Genomic DNA, 17215 nt, shown 5'->3' with positions numbered 1-17215 from the left:
GGAAATTAAAACTTAAAATGGCACTGAGTTAAGGATCATCAGAATTATCAGAATTCCCAAAGTTCAAAGTGCCATAACTTTGTCAAAAATGATCGAAACGTCGTGAAGTTCGAACTTGACCTGTAACTTATCATGAGGAAACCATGTGCCAAGTTTGAAATCATTAGCATTGAGCGTTTAGAAAAAAAGTCCGGAAAACTGTTCTTTGCGTGACGGACTGACGGACTGACGGACGGAGGGACGGAGTGCAAACCTATAGTTCCCTCCGGTGTACACCGGTAGGGGACTAATAATATATTAATTATGAGTTAGCTTACAAGCAACTTCAATGCAGGAGGAGGCCTAGTAGGCCTGTGAAGCCTAGGCAATTATCGCTAGGCTATGGCTGTTTATCCATAGTATTAAGTTTTTAAATACTGAGCCTAAAGCAAGGAAGCAGCACATACCATGATATAAACATACCCCAGAATAAGACCGGACTCTCTACCCATTACACGACTGAGGATGGTTCAGAGGAAGCGCACCGAGCTTTGAGTTTTCTTGGCTGGGTTGTATTTCTGACCCGACTATAAACTGTCGGATTGGTCCTTCACAAGCGACTGACCGTCCGCATCACAATAATTAGTTGGTGGACCTTAAAGATCTTTCGCGAAGAGTAGGATAGTTATCACCGGCACACTAAACAAATTAAAATTCCTGCCACCTTCCGTCGAACGACATGCCTGGCCAACCGGTTCGTGAAAGACTTGAGCCAAAAACATTCAAATATGAAGTGAGCAGTAGAGTAGTTGTTCATATGCGGGGAAAGCATATTTTATTGTATTACATGTATATTATACATGATGTAAACACCACAGGTTGTGGTGTGACCGAGCTTGAGTTTTCCATATTTGAATTACACAAGTTTGAGTGAGAGCATGCCTCCTAATGAAGCCTCGTTGTGGAGGAGAGATTCGCTGTATATACAAAGTTATGGCTCATGGAACAACAAACAGAAGAGTTCTTTCGAGCTGAGTGAGGGTCAAACGCAAATAGCTCACATGGAGCATGTCACTGCGGATGTCAAAACGCCCAATACGTTCGTCTTCATAACATCATGGGGGTTCTGCAAGCACTGCGGAGTGAAGACGCCATGTTTGTTTGTGTCCCCTATAGAATGGTCTAATGCGTGCCTGAAGCCAGCTAACCACGAGTGTCTTTTATGAACATTTATTGACAGTCGGTGTGCTTGAGCTGGGGCCGGTTCCCACGAGCCCTCTCTCCCCTGCACCCCCCATTGGGAGGAGTTCAAAACGTTATCGGAACGTGATATTCACAACAACATAAGAAATTGCAACGTTTTATCCACTTTATCAAAAAGTATAACTTTATCGACTCCACATATTCCCATAATTATTATATTTAATGTTGGAGGCTCCAGGCACGGACTATATAGCCCTCATCGAGGCCAGGCCTTAAATAAAAGAAAATAAAAGTGAATGATGAAAAGTGTATGAAGAAAAGTGTATGATGAAAAGTGTATGATGAAAAGTGTATGATGAAAAGTGTATGAAGAAAAGTGTATGATGAAAAGTGTATGAAGAAAAGTGTATGATGAAAAGTGTATGATGAAAAGTGTATGATGAAAAGTGTATGAAGAAAAGTGTATGATGAAAAGTGTATGAAGAAAAGTGTATGATGAAAAGTGTATGATGAAAAGTGTATGATGAAAAGTGTATGAAGAAAAGTGTATGATGAAAAGTGTATGAAGAAAAGTGTATGATGAAAAGTGTATGATGAAAAGTGTATGATGAAAAGTGTATGAAGAAAAGTGTATGATGAAAAGTGTATGATGAAAAGTGTATGATGAAAAGTGTATGAAGAAAAGTGTATGATGAAAAGTGTATGATGAAAAGTGTATGAAGAAAAGTGTATGATGAAAAGTGTATGAAGAAAAGTGTATGATGAAAAGTGTATGATGAAAAGTGTATGATGAAAAGTGTATGAAGAAAAGTGTATGATGAAAAGTGTATGAAGAAAAGTGTATGATGAAAAGTGTATGAAGAAAAGTGTATGATGAAAAGTGTATGAAGAAAAGTGTATGATGAAAAGTGTATGAAGAAAAGTGTATGATGAAAAGTGTATGAAGAAAAGTGTATGATGAAAAGTGTATGATGAAAAGTGTATGATGAAAAGTGTATGAAGAAAAGTGTATGATGAAAAGTGTATGAAGAAAAGTGTATGATGAAAAGTGTATGAAGAAAAGTGTATGATGAAAAGTGTATGAAGAAAAGTGTATGATGAAAAGTGTATGAAGAAAAGTGTATGATGAAAAGTGTATGATGAAAAGTGAATGATGAAAAGTGAATGATGAAAAGTGTATGAAGAAAAGTGTATGATGAAAAGTGTATGAAGAAAAGTGTATGATGAAAAGTGTATGAAGAAAAGTGTATGATGAAAAGTGTATGAACAAAAGTGTAAGAATAAAAGCGAGAAAAGTGTATGATGAAAAGTGTATGATGAAAAGTGTATGATGAAAAGTGTATGATGAAAAGTATATGATGAAAAGTATATGATGAAAAGTGTATGATGAAAAGTGTATGAAGAAAAGTGTATGAAGAAAAGTGTATGATGAAAAGTGTATGAAGAAAAGTGTATGATGAAAAGTGTATGAAGAAAAGTGTATGATGAAAAGTGTATGATGAAAAGTGTATGGTGAAAAGTGTATGATGAAAAGTGTATGATGAAAAGTGTATGGTGTTTGTTTGCGAGAATGAGAGCTTGAAGCTAGCCCGGTTGCTGTAGTTATTCTCGTGGGGTCAGCTGGGAAAGTTATCGCTCTAAGTCATTCACGAACCGGCTGGCCAGGCCTGACGTTCGACTGGAGTTGTTAGGAATTTGTGCTTAGTTTCGCGTTCTGCTGATAGCTCGACTATTGTTCGCAAAAGATAACGTGGGACTTTTTAAAATATCTACCGACGACAGAACAGAGAACCAACCGGCTTAATGTCCATCCGAGAGACGGGGAACCCCAATGATGAATCGCACCACATGCAAAAACACCAGAATGGCAGTTTATAGCTATTTGTGGATTCGAACCCAGGCGAGACAGCTTAGATACGCATACCTCGAAGCTATCCTACCAGCCCCGATGATGAACCACAAGGTGCAATTTCATAGCAGATACTAATAATAGCAACCACGATTACAATCACTCAAATGAAAAAGACATCATCATTAGTCACTTCAGTCAAAGAGGCTGTTTCGCAACTTTTGTTTTCCACGATGTCTTTGTTTTCATTTCTTCCGTGATTATACAGAGTTTTAAAGACAATTTTAGTTTGACAGATGGTAAACTGATGACGTAATTCATATGGGAACCTTTCCAGGTGGTTTCAAACAAGCACAGAGTTCAGTTGATCTCCCGAGAAAAGTTTGGCATTCATTCGTTATGATGTTCTCATGTGTCAGGATATTACACATTTGGATAATGGAAAGTTAACATGGTTGTGTTGTTCGTGGTTGGTTTTGCAGAAATTTTTCCTCAGTTTGTTGTTGACTGCAAACTTACACCATGGCAAACGGAAAGAATAAAAACAACTGCATTTTTGCTAAACTTTGTTCTCATCATTAATCAATTAATCATACGATATATAATTTGCGAAGTGTCTGTTTGTTTGACTTTTATGAACATCTGAATCACTGGATGGAGTGACTTAAAAACCTGTGGTTGTAATGGGGGTTGGGGTGATAGGGGATGGTTTTAGATGGAAAATATATCTAGACACCCCCCACCCCCACCCCAGGTGCAGTTTGGGGGTACACAAATTCTGTCTGTAAATGTGTATTGTATAGCGCCACCTGGTGGAAGCCGGTATTACAAGTCATACGAGCGAGTTCAGAGAATGTGATACCCCAAACAGTGTTCAAGTATACTTCAATTTCAATAAAATAATTATTTTAAAGATCGTTTAAAAAATCCAGAACTTTAGCGCTACTGAAGCATCAATATACAACACCCATGTACACTGTGATATGACGATGTTGAGTCACAGTTTAGTAGATAGAGGCTTTATTGATCACCATGGATGTGCATAGCCATATTAGCAGCCTGTTCTTCATGTCTGATACTGTACTATATCACATTCTCTCTAATGCTATATATCGATATATATATATATATATATATATATAGTTTAAGGAGGTTAAAAGTCGAATCAATAAATTTATTGAATGTTTTACCGCCGTTTACGCAGCATCTATTATACCACCTTATCTAACACGTTCCATTAGTTATTCATGCCTGTTGTTTGTTTCCTTTATAACATCCTTAAAAACAGTATGTTTCCTGTTTTGGAATGACTTTTTAATTTTGGTTGACCGCCAGGCAGACAGACAGGGTAAAAAATATTATCTCACTCCTCTCTGCGCATGCGCGATCGGGATGAATTCAGAGCCTGTTAGTACTGTTAAACGGCAAACTAGTCTTCCGATTCATGTTCTGATTTGTGTTCAAACTATAACATTAAATTCAAATAAGTTGTTCCTCGATCATAAACTGATAAGACAGACAGACAGACGGATGGATGGACATGAACCAATTGCTTAAACCTGCTTTTCGGTTTGTGTGCATGGTAAGTATAGAAAGCATCCCAAAATAAAAAGCCCGCTCGTGTCCAATTTGTACTCAAACTAAACTTGACGAAAAGAACTAAGAAAAAATAATGTACATTTTTAATTAGTGTTCTCTGTATTCTCATAATAAAGATTTGTGGAAAATGTGATGGCACAAGCTGAAATGGTAAACAAAAAAAAGTAATCCGAGACAGACACACTGCTGCTCAAATAGGTAAATAAATAAGGAAACACAGGAAGCGATTAAGAAAAAAACTCAGCCGTCTCATGCTGTGCAACGCTGGACGGGCTGATAAGGCTTATCACTATTTACTGTGACTTTGCTCTTTGACCCAATTATTAACGACTCTTCTCCATATTCTCATAAAGGTTTGTTGAAAATTTGATGCCAGAAACTCAAATGGCAAAATAAAACGTTATGGCCTGGACGAAAATACACACAGACACACACAGACACACACACACACACACACACACACACACACACACACACACACACACACACACACACACACACACACCCCAGTATTCCGCTACGAGGGGGACTGGCTACTAATTACGTCACAGACATCATGAAACCTTTGGATGGACGGTTTGTCTGTTCGTACCGATTTTCAGTATTAATGTGTACTTAATCATGAGGGCTGGAAAGATAGTCAAGTGATATGCACTCGCCTCTGAGCTATCGAGCCTGGGTTTGGATGTCGGCCAAGGTATACACTGTCATCCTGATGTTTCGCAGGTAGGGTGAATCATCAACGTGTGTACGATCCCTCAGATAGACATTGAGACCTGTCTGCGAGCAATGGGAGTTGATGGATGTTAAATATCCCACAGTACCTTTCATGAAGAGTAGGTGAGTCATCACCCGACTCCTCACCAACTTATAAATTGCTACCTAAATCACCTGCAGTCGAACTATAGCTATGGACAGCCAGTTAGTGAAAGCCCAAACATTCCCCGGCCGACCCCACAAGGTGGGAAGAATGGGGCTAGCAAGTAATAGTAGTAGTAGTTGTCGTGGTAGTAGTAGTAGTAGTAGTCATAGTAGTAATAGTAGTAGTAGTAGTAGTAGTTGGAAAGGTTACAGAGATTTGCGTTCAGAGCTCATGCAAGCTCAGGCAAACATATGTTCCCAGTTTAATGTCGCTCAATTCCTCATCTCTGCAAGTCCATGGTTTGAACTACAGTAGACAAGGTAGAGCATTTTGAAGAGAAAGCACTACCAAGACAGATAAGGGGAAGGTAAAAGAACGCCAAAGAACACCAAAAAGAATGCCAAATAACACATTTATACAAATAAGAGCAAAGTATCTCGTGGGGAGACTGTACAAAGTGCATCATTTATAGTCCAGGTTTCCTTAAACTTTTGAACAGTGTTACTATATTCTGCCGCCTTGTACTCCGAAATAATGCGTGAGCGTATTAAGCCCTTCAGACATACAGAACTGTGTTCCACCACATCTTTCTCTATTTTTGCCTTCCTGGTTTTATATATTGCCATTTTTGCACAGGCTAAAATAAAGTTAACAAGGAGATCTCGTGACTTGCTTAGTTTCTTTACCGGGTGCCCGATGATAAAAAGTGTTGGAGAGAAGTGAAGCCAGAAGCGCAAGAGAAGATTTTTCATCAGTAAGAACACTGGTTCAAGACGGTGGCATTGAAGGTATATGTGAAATATAGTTTCCCTTTCACCACAAAAGCAGCATTCCTCTGGGAAGTTAGTGAAGTGCCGCATCATAGATCCAGAGCTCAGTGCACCATGTAGCAACCTCCAACTTAAGTCTGCCATCATTCTTGGCGTTGGGTAGAGATAGAGTGAATCCCAACGTGGATGAACAGTCGAAGGAAGTGGAAGAATCTCACGCCAGGGAGTATCCAGTCGGGTTGCAAGAGCTATATAATGGAGCGAGTGGATCACTAGCAGGTATATATTTTTCCTTGATAGCCCACAGAACGACATTTCCACTGTGCCAGGGGTCTTACTCATATTGTTTGCAGGTATTGGCTGAGAGAGGTCGCAACATCGTGGTCGGATTTTAAAATCCATGGAGTTACCGATGGACATCTGTCCAGATCCATCACCCTCTTTGAGATTCTCTAGATATTCCAGATAATCGGGAGGCAAGGAGCTTTTGACCTCTTCAAGTATCCTGGAGGGGATCCTGATTGTCCTCAGGCCCATTTTCGCTGCGAGCTCCTTGGGTAAAATAAGCCTTCTCTTACCATCGTTCAGAAGGTCTCCCACTGTGGATATGCTACCAGCTAAGAGGCTCCTTCTTACTGAAAAGGAAGCCAGAGTTGGGCCCTGTAGAAGAGGGTTGAGAATGAGCGGTTCTTCTAACAGGTCCTTGCCTGGATAAGGAACTGTTCTTTGTACGTCGACTACATTCCAAGCCTTCAGCTTGGTAGTAGTAAGTAGTAGTAAGTAGTCGTAGTAGTAATATTAGTCATAGTAGTCGTAGTAGTCGTATTAGTCGTAGTAGTCGTAATAGTAGTCGTAGTAGTAGTAATATTAGTCATAGTAGTCGTAGTAGTCGTATTAGTCATAGTAGTCGTAGTAGTAATAGTAGTCGTAGTAGTAATAGTAGTCGTAGTAGTCGTAGTAGTCGCAATAGTAGTCGTATTAGTAATATTAGTCATAGTAGTCGTAGTAGTCGCAATAGTAGTCGTATTAGTAATATTAGTCATAGTAGTCATAGTAGTAATAGTAGTCCTAGTAGTCGCAATAGTAGTCGTATTAGTAATACAAGCAGCACAGTCCCACTTCAGAGATGATGCAACCATCAGGCTGAATTTGGAATTTCATCCCAGGGTCCAATATGCATATTCCAAACGACGACCCAGGGTGGCCCAACACCGAGTAATGTTGAAGTTCCTGGCGAACGTTCTTGTTTCAGCCATTTCCGTTAGTGTTGAGGTAAAGTTATTATTATTGGCAAGTTTACTTTTTACACATTAAGGGTCATGAAATAACTTGCTGTGAATTGAAGGTGTGGAGGGAACACTCGTTTAGACTATCTAGGCCACCTGCTTCAGAAAGGGCAATGACATTGGTAGTTGTGGATTGCCAGCAATTGGTTTGCATAGTTCATGAAGGTGAGATATGGTACTTTGGTTTAGGTTCATCATAGTCTGTTTTCAATGACTTTACGGTATGATTTTTGTTTTTATGAATGAGTGTGTGCTTGTTTTTAAGCATCCATGCTGCTAGTCAGGTTCACTATGTTAACAAATATAATTTCGTTCAAAATTTTGGGAGATTAGCAAACCTGTACATTTTTGGAATCATCAGAGCATGGAGAATCCGAAAATCAATGTTGGCATTTGCACAGACACCTGCATGGCCGCCATTTTGGATTTTCAAAATGTCCGCCATAAAATACATATTTTGCGCTATCTCGGCTTCTAGTCAACCTAGAGACTTAATTAAACAATAATCCTATGTTTTCTGGGTCAAGGAATCCAATAAAGGCCTCAAAAGTGCTCAGGATTATAAAAAGCAACAAACAAAGGTAATTGAAAACCATTGTCTTTATATATGTGATACTAGAAGCCAATATCCCAGGAAAAAATATCACAAAACCATCCGGAAATTCCAGTAAACGAAAAAATCCTAGAATGAAAATCGGCCAGTGTAGCCTTGCTCTGTGCACGGCAGGTCACGTGACCAAAGACAATGGAGTTTACATTCAAACTGGTTGCTAAGCAATGCTAACACGTGCCTCTTCCACCTCTTATATTAACTTTTGTCGTATTTACATTAAAATTACGACAGCTGTAAACTCTTAAATAAAGAGCTCATTCTAATCACTAATTCTTAATTTACTTGAGGGATTTAGCTGCTTAAGGAATGTAACCATAATCCTCTTCATCAAAAATATAAACTTTTATTTATATTTACTAGCAACGGTACCCGCCCTACGGGCGGGGCTTCAATTGGGAGGCCCAAATGAAAAGGTAAAATATCAGAAATTGATGGCATTTTTAATTTTAAACGATTCATATAAACATCCGTTAAATCATATCACACGCAAATCATTAAAATCTAAACAGTATCTTACTATAATTCACCAAATGTCCCACAGTGATCGATACACTATGATCGTGATGATCGTGATCGTGAATCGTGATCGATAATCGTGTTCACAATCGCTATGTCATATGTACTCCCGATACGTGTTTCCTTCAGTTGAAATGGGTTAGAATTCTTTCAAGCAGGGATTCAACCCGTGTCCTTATAAAAGGTCTTTGTCCGAGGTCACCGAGTCCGATCGGTGCAGCTGTGCAGCGATCAGTGCAGCCGTTTTTTGCGGGTCGTCACAATGTTGTTTGTGGAAACAACATCGTCACAATGAAAACATCATCACAATGAAAACATCGTCACAATGCACGTTATGCGAACGCGAATGTTATGCGGGAGTCCAAACCTGAGAATGCTGGAGACTAAAGCTGAAATTGGGAAAAGTAAATAGCCTATTTTACTCCTGGAGATCCCAGGATTATCCACCGAAAATATCGTTGCGATCAGTTCAGCAGTTTTTACGGTACCTTCGAACGGACAGACAGACAGACGGTCGGACATTTGGTGAATTATAGTAAGATTAGTCATAGTAGTCGTAGTAGTAATAGTAGTCGTAGTAGTCGTAATAGTAGTCGTATTAGTAGTATTAGTCATAGTAGTCGTAGTAGTAGTAGTAGTAGTAGTAGTAGTAGTTGTAGTAGTAGTAGTAGTAGTAGTAGTAGTAGTAGTAGTGGTATTAGTCACAGTAGTTGTAGTAGTCGTAGTGATCGTAGTAGTTGTATCGGTGGAATGTGTAGTTAATCATCAAAAGACTGAAATCTAGTGAGTGGATTTATGAGTGCGCAGACGCAGCCCTTGTAAACACATTGGTGAGAAAACAAAGAAAGAGCTTTGGTAAACATCATAAAACTTCTGCTATTATTTCTTTTGAAATGTTTGTAAATTGTTTTCCTCCCGTCACCTCCTTCTTACCCCAACCTTTGGCCCTCCCCCGCCAACATGAGCACAGAAAACAGAGAAGAAATGTAAAGTCAAAACAATTCGTAACAATGCTCCATCGCTCAAGGCAATCTTTAAAAAAACCATAGTCCCGCTTTCGCTCCGCGGTGCGACGGGGGACAAAAACAGACTGTTGTGTCTGCGCTGTCTTTGGTGACTGGCACAGGGACAGAGTTAATATTCATCCAGAGGTAACTCACGGGGTAAGGAGTAGTGCGAACATCACCGCTCACAGCTTGGCGTGCGACTGAGTTATGAATTAAAGAAACATCTACTACCCCATACATATATGTATATATATCGCTGTTTACAACTGGTAGCAGGTATGCCCAGATACAGCTTGTCATAGCCTTCAGAAGTTGCATATTAAGCTTTTAAAGAGAGGGAGCGGGCTTGGGGGAAAGCGGCGTGGGAAGGGGGGGGGGGGGGGGTGGGAGAAGTATAAACACAAGGACACCAAGGACTTCCAGGAAAGAAGTTGGGAAATCAAAAAAGAGGATTTGGGGTGAAATTAGTGGGGGTAGAACAGATCAAGGTTTTGGATGGGGGAAGATACGAGATGGTGGTGAACATCTGTTTTAAAGAAATGGAGAGAGGAGTGGGATTGAAGAGAGTGAGGGAATTTGTTCCAGAGTGGGAGAAAAGAGGAACGAAAGAGTGAAGGTGATCTACAGATAATTTCTCATAAGGTCAAAGTGGAATTTGTTCGACTCGGTGCTCTTTGGGGGAGCTGGGGACCGTGCTGTGCTGGCTGGCCCTGGATTGAGTGGGAGATGTTTGGCTGCCTGCCGCACGGCTCGGTGTGCTCGTGCGATTGACCGGCGCCATTGTTTGGGTGCTTCGACGCGCGGTCATCTCGTCAACCGACCCACCAAAGTGCTCGCCGAGACCAGAGCTGAGTGCTGGCAAAAAGATGGGATTTACTTTTATTTTTTTTAATTTTTCCCCCTGTCTGTTTTTGTGTCTGAGTGGAGACGTCTCACGTTAGGAAATATTCAATTTACCTCACCGTTCATTTTTATTATTTGCTTTATTTCATTAAATTCATTTGTGTTGCATTATAAATTGTGTGTCGTGTTTCTTCGTTGTGTGGATTTCGGATTAAACCCCGTGTGGTTCCGTCTGAGGAAAGCACCCTGGTACCTTCACCCGCACACGACGATACTGCCATTATTCAGAGTTCGCCTCAGAGTTAAAGACGGTCTGGCTATTCGTCCAAGGCTGGTGTTCATCGGCCACGGACTTGACAATATTTTGCACTCGGACGGTGGTTCTCCTCAAGGATTTGCCTGTATACGGCTCCATTCATTGTTCCCTCTATCTATACAAGTCTTCCAGTCCCTGCTGCTGAAAAGCATCCCCATAGCATGATGCTGCTACCATGCTCACGGTAGGGATGGTGTTTGATGGCTGATGAGCTGTGCTTGTTTTTCGCCAGACATAGCACTTTGCATTCAGGCCAAAGAGTTCGAAAAATAATTTTTGTCCCATCAGACCACAGAATATTTTGCCTCATCCTTTCAGAGTCTTTCAAATGCATTTGCAAAGTCCAGGTGTGCTGCCATGTGCCTTTTTCTCAGGGGTGGCTTCCATCTGGATACTCTCTCATAAAGCCGAGAAGTGCTGCAGAGACTGTTGTCCTTCCAGCAGGTTCTCCCATCTCAGCCAAGGAACACTATAGTTCTGTCAGAGTGGTCATTGGGTTCTTAGTCACCTCCCTGACCAAGGTCCTTCTTTCCTGGTTACTCTGTTTGGCTGGACGGTCAGCTCTAGTAAGAGTCTGGGAAGTTTCATTTTCTTTCCATCTTCTAATGATGGAGTTCACTATGTTCTTGGGAACTTTCAACACTCCAGAAATTGTTTTATACCTTTCCCCAGATCTATGCCTCCTCAGAATTCTATGTCGGTGTTCTACAGATAGTTCCTTGGTGGAGTTTCTGCTCTGATATGCACTGTCAACTGTGGGATCTTATGTAGAAAGGTGTTTCTTTCTAACTCATGTCCAATCATTTGAATTGGCAGCAGTGGACTCTAATTAAGTTGTACAGACACCTCAAGGATGATTACAGGAAATTTGTTGCACCTGAGCTCAATTTGGTGTGTCATAGCAAAGAGGTTGAATACTTATTGACGAAAGACATTTCCGCTTTCTATTTTTAATTAATTTGTAAAAATTTCTATTAAAAAAAAAAAGAAATTCCACTTTGACATTATGGGGTATTATGTGCAGATCAGTGACCAAAAAATCTAAATTTAATCCATTTTAAATTCAGGCTGTAACACAACAAAATGTGAAAAAATTCAAGGGGTGTGAATACTTTCTGAAGGCACTGTGTGTTCATATCCTTCGGCAGAGTGACGACCCGTCCAGGATTGTACTCATTAGCCAATGAAACTGCCTCAGCAGCTCCTATACTCCTCACGGAGTGAAAAGAATGGTTATTTATTATCAAAATAGTCTAAAAGGTGCAAGTTTCATTTTTCAATAAACAGCAACTGTACATTGATATGAAACAAAACAGATTTCAATATCAAGGTACTGAATTACTGAATAACTACTTGTTCTTTATGTATGCACATAAATATGTATATATATATATATATATTATTTTTTTACATATATACATATCTGTATCTATATATATATATATATATATACTAGCTTGGCTCGGCTCGGCTCGCTACGCTCGCCTCACCAAGCGTCGTTACTGAGGAACGGGCTTATTTTAGCTGAGGTTAATGACTGTACCTGAGTGGTTGTGTTGTCATGATTTACACCAATCATAATACAAACAATTATTTTGCACAAATGTATTTGTTGTGTTTGTGATATTATATTTTGATAAGCAATTTAGGTTGAAGATTCAGGTTGAATGTTTTTTTTTTCAAGAAGAACCCCTCAGCACATACATAGGGGACGGGTAGGTGCAGACTGGAAGTTTGGGACGATTACACCTCACCACCACGTAATTCAAAACACCTCACCACCACGTAATTCAAAACACCTCACCACCACGTAATTCAAAACACCTCATCACCACATAATTAAAAACACCTCACCACCACGTAATTATAAATACCTCACCACCACGTTATTATAAATACCTCACCACCACGTAATTCAAAATACCTCACCACCATGTGATTTAAAAACACCTCACCACCACGTCATTTAAAAACACCTCACCACCACATAATTCTAAATACCTCACCACCACGTAATTCAAAACCACCACAACGTTATTAAAAACACTTCACAACCACGGAAACAAACGTTTGAGGGAGTCGTTAAGTGACAACACAGACACTGCCCAGATGTGTCGATATATAGATAAATGACTGCACCCGAGTTGCCGTTTTGTCATGGTTTAAACCAGTCATAATTCAAACAATTATTTTGCACAAATGTATTTGTAATATACATGATATCACATTTTATAAACAATTGAAGTTGAAAAAAAAAATTCCCCCCAAAAAATTCCAAAAAAAAAAAAAAAATTACAATATTTTTCAAAAAAATACCCTTAGTACATGCCGACGGGAGAGATATGTGCATAACAGAAGTTTGGTACGATTTCACTAAAGTTTGAGAAAGTAGTTCAGTGACAAGGCAAGACAAGACAGGACAGGACAGACACTGCACAGATATATATACATCTTTGCGATCTTTGCGATATATATATATATATATATATATATATATATATATATATATATATATATATATATATATATATATATATATACAGTCATGTGAAAAAGTAAGTACACCCCATGTAAAGTTTTGACTTTTTCAACATATTTCAACATACAGCTATTTGATCTTCATTTCAACAATATTGAAAGATAAAGGTGATATAATATTACAAATACCATGAAATATTTACATTTTGTAGTCCATTGTATAATTTAAATAAACATAAATGCAAATTACGCATGTGGAAAAAGTAAGTACACCCCTACATTTATCACTACTTCAAATACCTAAAATTAGAATCAGGTGCACCAGCTCAGGTGCAAATGATTAGATCATCATTAGAGAGGATCTTGGAGGAACCAGTCTTAATTAAACCTCAGACATTTAGTTTGGTTTGCTCTTTGTTGTTGAAGTGTGCGGCGTCACCATGCCTAGATCAAAAGAGCTCTCTGAGGCCTTCAGAAAGAAGGTTATAGATGCCTATGAGTCTGGGAAGGGATTTAAAAAGATCTCCAAACAATTTGAAATCAATCATTCGACTGTCCGGAAGATCATCTACAAGTGGAGAAGATTCCAAACAACTACCAACTTGTTCAGGCCAGGCCGCCCCAGCAAGTTCAGCCCGAGAGCAGACCGCAAGATGCTGAAAGAAGTCTCTAAGAGCCCCAGAATGTCATCACTGGACCTACAGGTAGCTCTTGCCACTGTTGATGTCAAAGTGCACGAGTTTACCATTAGAAAGAGGCTGCACAAATTTGATCTACATGGGAGGTGTGCCAGGAGGAAACCTTTGCTGTCCAGAAAGAACATCAGGGCAAGACTAAAGTTTGTCAACACCTAGGCAAAGACCAGCACTTCTGGAGCAATGTGCTCTGGACAGATGAGTCAAAGGTAGATATGTTTGGCGAAAACCAAAGACAGCATTTGACCACAAGAACCTGATACCAACTGTAAAGCATGGTGGTGGAAATATTATGGTTTGAGGCAGCTTTGCTGCAACAGGGCCTGGGCAGCTCACCATCATAGAATCCACTATGAATTCTTCATTGTACCAGAGGGTGCTTGAGGATAATGTGAGGCCATCTGTCGGAAAGTTGAAGCTCAACCGAAGGTGGACCTTGCAACATGACAATGACACTAAACATACCAGTAAATCCACCAAGGAATGGCTGAAAAGAAAGAAATGGAGGGTTCTGGAATGGCCAAGTCAAAGCCCGGATCTAAATAACATCGAGATGTTGTGGGGGGATTTGAAACGAGCTGTGCATGCAAGAAACCCCTCAAACATCGCACAGCTGAAAGAATTCTGCATGGAGGAGTGGGCAAAAATTTCTCCCAGTCGATGTCAGAGACTGGTAGACAGTTATAAGAAACGCCTACTTGAGGTTGTTTCTGCCAAAGGGGGCAATACCACCTCTTAGAGCCAAGGGTGTACTTTCTTTTTCCACATGTGAAATTTGCATTGATGTTTATTTAAATTATATAATGGACGACAAAATGTAAATGTTTCATGATATTTGTTATACTATATCACCTTTATCTATCAATCTTGTTGAAATGAAGATCAAATAGCTGTATGTTGAAATCCGTTGAAAAAGTCAAAACTTTACATGGGGTGTACTTACTTTTTCACGTGATTGTATATATATATATATATATATATATATATATGTATATATATATATATGTATATATATATATATATATATATATATATATATATATATATATATATATATATATAGTTTTATACAAAATACATATATATATTTCCTTTTCCTTTAGTCCTTTTCCTGTGCATAGTCCTTTTCCTGTGCATAGTCCTTTTCTTGTGTTAGTTTTGCGTTGAGTAGAATAATGAGAGTTAGGTCCTTTTCATGGTTTCATTGCCTTATTCCGCCTCCATTGCCTTATGCCTCTTATGCTGCCTTTGGCTTTTTGGCGCGAATTAACACGAGGCAGGCCTGGCAAATCGAGCAGGGACCGAATGAGGGCGGCAGAGAAGCTGACGGTAAGCGCAAGCCGCCAATCAGGGCTCAAAGGGAGTGGCTGTGGCAATGCGTCACAGGGCGTGCTTGGAACGTTCGAGAGGGCTCAGGGCGTGTCCATATAACCCGTTGCGCAAAGCCCCCACGAGCAGTTGAGTGAAGTAGTTCGGTCAAAGAGCAGTTGAGTTCGGGCAGCGAGCAGTTCGGGGAGAGGTGAGCTTGTGCATTGAGCTATTGAAGAGGCGCGTATTGATGAGAGTTACGAGTTCAGAGAAAAGATGCGCATGAACCAATTATAAGCACTCGTATTAAAGTGACGCTCGGTTGAGCTTGAGGCCGAGCCTCTATTGCATTGGGTTACGCGAGTGATAGCGCGCCGGTGACTCAACGCGCTGTGGAAAGCGCCGAGAGACACGTACATTCCCTTCCGCCTTCCTGCCTCATCTGCCCCTTTGTTCGAGAGACGCGCTACAAGGGTCCCTTCCACCGCCTGCTTGCCTTCATCGCGGGACGTGCTGTGACCGTGGAGAGCCACGCCGGGCGAGTGCCGCCGTTCCTGGAGGACCAAGGCAGGCCGTGAATACCTGCGCCGCCGCGGAAGCGGGGAACCAAGCCTCGCACGAGCCACGTGTAATTTGGGTACACTGAGCGGATTGCGTACCACGTGGATTCTATAACTGATCTGCAGTTACCGTTATTATTGGAACCCGATTCGAGCGGTTCTTATTCGTACCACGCATTCGTCAATGATGGAAAACATGAGGACGGTCGAATAAGGAATAACAGGATTTAATTATTATTTACACCTATATGTACAATTCGGTAGAAAGCAGACACAGAGCAGAACTTAAGCAGTCTTATATTAAACCCAGACACGGCCCGATCACACTCTTAGGTACGTGCGAGACTTGTCCGAAACCCTACCTTGCGTTGCCGGAAGGGGCATTTCAAGTCTCGGTTACGCCAGCCCAGAAAGAACAGGGGCTTAATCCCCCCTTGATAAGGGTAGGAAGGGCAGCGGAAAGACCGTAACAATATATATATAGTGATATACAAATACATATATATATATATATCTTGTATATACAGACTTGGCATTTAATATGGAATATTTTTTTTTCTTGACTTGGGTTTACTTTCTGCACTCAGTATATCAATCTGGTGAGTTTCTTTACCCTTCGGTGATGTCTTTGTTGAAAGAACAATGTCACTGATTGTCTTTCGCAGCAAGAAGTCAATAACAGGATTATATCACAGTGGCGTGACAAAATGTAAGGACAGGTACATTTGACGATTGGCTTCACAATCGGGTATATAAGGGTGTTGCTTCTGTATTAGTGGAAAACAACTGCTGCACATCGACAAAAGTTATTGCCACTTCCTCTGGAGATGGTCCATCAACTTGACAATGCTGTTTGTCATGGAGTGGTGGCTTACGAAATTCTGGCATGAAACAGCGTGCTATTGCTCGGCAGCATGGCATCACTCAAGGTCAAGTGTCAAAGATCCTGAAACGAAATGCTCAGAGGGGTGTCCCTACTCCAATACGGAGCCAGGACGTCCACACAGAACCACAAGGAAGGATGATCGCCAGCTGCACCGGGTTAGTCCGCAATGGCCGTACAAGTCAGCTAATCGGCTTAGGGGCTGAGTGGCAGCAACTGACAAATGTGCCTGTATCCAGAAGGCTAGTCAACCAACGACTGGTTCAAGCAGGCTATCGTGCCAGGTGTCCCCTGAGAAAGCCACGCGTGACCAGACAACACAGCCAGCACCGATTTCAGTGGGCCAGAGAGCACCGTCAATGGCAGCCAGGACACTGGAATCATGTGACCTTCAGTGACGAGTCTAGATTTCTAGGTCTATCGTCATGAGGGCCGCGTCCGAGTGCGG

The sequence above is a fragment of the Myxine glutinosa genome, chromosome 9 (assembly GCF_964187855.1).
Source record: "Myxine glutinosa chromosome 9, kmMyxGlut1.1, whole genome shotgun sequence".
Classification (NCBI taxonomy): Eukaryota; Metazoa; Chordata; class Myxini; order Myxiniformes; family Myxinidae; genus Myxine; species Myxine glutinosa.
This window is presented reverse-complemented; position numbering follows the sequence as displayed.